This window comes from Puma concolor, chromosome C1 (genome assembly GCF_028749965.1).
Source record: "Puma concolor isolate L17-30 chromosome C1, mPumCon1.1.hap2, whole genome shotgun sequence".
In the NCBI taxonomy this organism is placed as follows: Eukaryota; Metazoa; Chordata; class Mammalia; order Carnivora; family Felidae; genus Puma; species Puma concolor.
The window spans coordinates 160,792,664-160,796,425 of NC_141674.1; the positions used below are offsets into that span (position 1 = coordinate 160,792,664).

Here is a 3,762-nt window from a genome sequence, read left to right on the forward strand (position 1 = left end):
ACCACATGCTCCATTAAGAAAAATGGAACGTTGATCATGTTCATCTACTCTTTAGCTCAGTTAGGTGTATGGTTATGGGAATAGCCTAATGTCTAAATCCTTCAGATGAAAATGGATCATATATTCAAAGAAAAATTTAAATTCAATTACATACAGACTTTTTAAACCAAAGGAAGAGTCACTTGATGAAGTCAGGATTACTCATTTGTGATCTTGGTGATGGAGCAGCATCACACATGAGTAGTGTCATCAGACTTAAAGACTTTTAGACACAAAGTTTAGGGGTCATGTATAGGCAACTAGTGAAGTTTCCCTAAAGTTTCATGGCCTACTTTTGAGAAAGTTATTGTCCTAATCTAGTCAATTTTATAAATTTTTAAAATTAGAGACCACCTGGTACCACTGCAGGGAGAAAAGACAGGATATATCTTTTGTGTTCATAAAAGTGGGCCAAGGATGAGGAAGGTGAACCGATGTCTACAAGTTAGGCGAACCAGATCTGATCTTTGACTTAAATAAAAATGTGACAAAGAATAAATGTGAGGACAAGAAAAGGTTTGCGACCCTTTCTCCACTTTACCTAGAATGAGCCTGGAACAGAAGCCCTTCTCAAATGGCAGCCATCAAGGTACAGCTCAGATGTCATTCTGATCTAACAGGTGAAGAATTGTTTAGATTTGCTCTTTTATGATAACAATGATCTGTTCTGTTTGGTGTCACCTTTGAAGAGTCACAAAGATTTAACACACTAAACAAGTTTTATAATAAGTAGGCAAGATATTCACATGGTAAAGCTGTGCTGTAGTTCTGACGTTACTATGTATGTGGCCTTACCTAGTAATTTCTTTCCTACAAATTTGTTTCTTCCTCTGTAAAACTTGGATAATACTGCCTGTTCTACTTCAGTTGGTTGCTCCTAGCAAGGAAAACTGGAAAGTATGGTAGAATGGCCTCTGATGAAATAGCATAAGTGGTTAGGGTGTGCTCCTTTTGGAGATTGCAGTTTCCAGAGTTACTTTTTTTTTTTTTTTTTCAAATTCCTATACTTGCTTACCTTCCATTTTCAGGTAATCTAATCATCATTTGAAACCTGAGTGGAGCATTGTAAACTATTTCTTAAAAGAATTTAAATTATCACAGGAAGCAAAGCAGGCTGCATTTTATGTATAGGATAAAAGCAATAGAATAATCTGTGAGTTTTAAAAAAGAATCATAATAGCTTATTCTACGTGGTATTACAATGTTCTGGGCATGGGTCTAAGTACTTTTTCTATATGAACTCATTTATACCTTACATTACAATATGGTGGGTACTATTCTCATTTCCAGATGAGGAATCTGAAACACAGGTAGTAAATGACAGTTGACAATTGAACCAAAAAAATCTGGTTCCAAAATCTGAGTTCTTAACCAGTATATTGTATTGCCTTTCTCAAAACAGTCATGGGTATGTAGATAATCCATGTTGCCAGTATTTTAAATGAGGATTTCCAGGTGAAAACCATGCATTTCATCCTAAATAAAAACAACTCCTCTAAGTTCTTCTCTGGCTCTGTGCAAATTTTTGAAGTTGATTTATACACATTTACTCAAGTCTTTCCTATTCAAAACTTAAAGAATTCTCAGGGGGAAAAAAATCCTCAGAAAAAGGGGCAGGGGAGATAAATGAAAGCAGGGTAGGGTAAATGAAGATGTGTACATTCCAGAAAATCTAATTCAACTAGACCAAGTATTTAAATTCTAAAGCTATTGTAGAGTTCCTGAAATATAGGAACTAGAATTCCACTAATTTGATTTAAAAACTAGCCTCTAAAGCCCTTTTTTACTTTTCTAAACAGTATTTTTATTCAATCCATCTTAACCATTTTTAAGTGTACAGTTTCATGGCATTAAATATATTCACATTGTTATGTATCCATCACTATAATCTGTCTCTGGAACTTGTCATCTTACAAAACTGAAACTATCCATTAAACAAAAACTACCCATTTCCCCTGCCCCAGTACCTGGCAACCACCATCCTACTTTCTACGAATTTGATTAGTCTATGTACCTCATATAAGTGAAATCATACATTATTTGCATTTTTGTGACTGGCTTATTTCACTGAACATAATGTCCTCAAGGATCATCCACGTTGTAGCATACTGGAATCAGACACACTACCATTGCACCCCCAGGTCACTGTGTTGTAGCATATTGCAGAATTTACTACTTTTAAGGCTGAATAATATTCTATTGTGCACACATCACATTTCATATATCCATTCATCTATGGGCAATGGGTTGCTTCCACTCTTTGCCTATTGTGAATAATGCTCCTATGGACATCAGTGTAGAAATGTCTTGATAAGTCACTGTTATCAGTTCTATTGTATAGATACCCAGAAGTGGAATTCCTGGATAATACGGTAATTCTATTATTTTTTTTTAAATCACTCTATTTTTTTTAATAGTGAAGACACCATTTTACATGCCCATTAAGAGTGTACAAGTGTATCAATTTGTCTACAACCTTGCCAACACTTCTTATTTTCTGGATTATTTTTTTTAAACTGAGGTATAATAGACATATACTATTATATGAGTTTCAGGTGTACCACATATCGATTTGACATTTACATGAAATGTTCACCATTATATATGTAGTTATCATCTGTCACCATAGAAAGCCATTGCAATATTACTGTTTTTTCTATGGTGGTCATTACATCCCAATGACTTATTCTTTTTTTTTTTTAAGTTTACTTTTATTTATTTTGAAAGAGAGATGGAGAGCAAGTGGGGAAGGGGCAGAGAGAGAGGGAGACAGTAATCCCAAGCAGGCTCTGTCTTGTCAGCAAAGAGCCTGATGTGGGACTTGAACCCATGAACCATGAGATCATGACCTGAACCAAAGTCAAGAGTTGGATGCTTAACTGACTGAGACACCCAGGTGCCCCGACTCACTCATTCTATAACTGGAAGTTTGTATCTCTTAAGCCACTTTACCTATTTTGTCCATCCCCCAACTCTTTGTCTCTTGCAACCACCAGTTTGTTGTCTGTATTTATGGTTCTGTTCCTGCTTTTTTTGTTCATTTGTTTTTTAGATTTCACATGTAAGTGAAACCGTATGGTATTTGTCTTAGTCTGATTTATTTTGTTCAGCATAATACCCTCTGGGTATTGTCATAAATGGCAAGATATCATTCCTTTTATGGGTAATCTTCCAGTGTGTGTGTGTGTGTGTGTGTGTGTGTGTGTGTATGTGTGTGTGTGTGTATGTATTTTACACACACACACACACACACACACACACACGAATGGATAAAGATGTATATGTATATATATACATACATACCACATCTTTATCCATTCATGTATCAATGGACACTTAGGTTGCTTCTGTAACTTGGCTATTGTAAACAATGCTGAAGTGAATAGGGATGCACTGTTTGTTGTTGTTGTTGTTGTTGTTGTTGTTTTAGAGACAGCATGAGCAGGGTAGAGTGGTGTTGGGTGGGGGGGGGGGCAGAGAGAGAGAGAGAGAGAAACAATTTTAAGTAGGCTCCTTGCTTAGTGTGGAGCCTGACATGGGGCTCAATCCCATGACCCTGGGATTATGACCTGAGCCAAAATCAAGAGCTGGACACTCAGCCAACAGAGCCACCCAGGTGCCCCAAAGGTACGTGTATCTTTTTGAATTAGTGTTTTAATTCTCTTAGGGTAAATATCCCATAGTGAAATTACTGGATCATAAGGTCTTTGTATTCTTCATTTT

General features: G+C 36.3%; 1 non-coding gene across 1 annotated transcript; it reads left to right on the forward strand.

The window, feature by feature from the left end:
* Positions 1-3,218: 3,218 nt before the first annotated feature.
* LOC147578528 (small nucleolar RNA SNORA23) lies at positions 3,219-3,342 on the forward strand. The gene has a single exon (XR_015255718.1). It is a non-coding gene; the product is annotated as a small nucleolar RNA SNORA23 (small nucleolar RNA).
* The last annotated feature ends 420 nt before the right edge of the window (positions 3,343-3,762 follow it).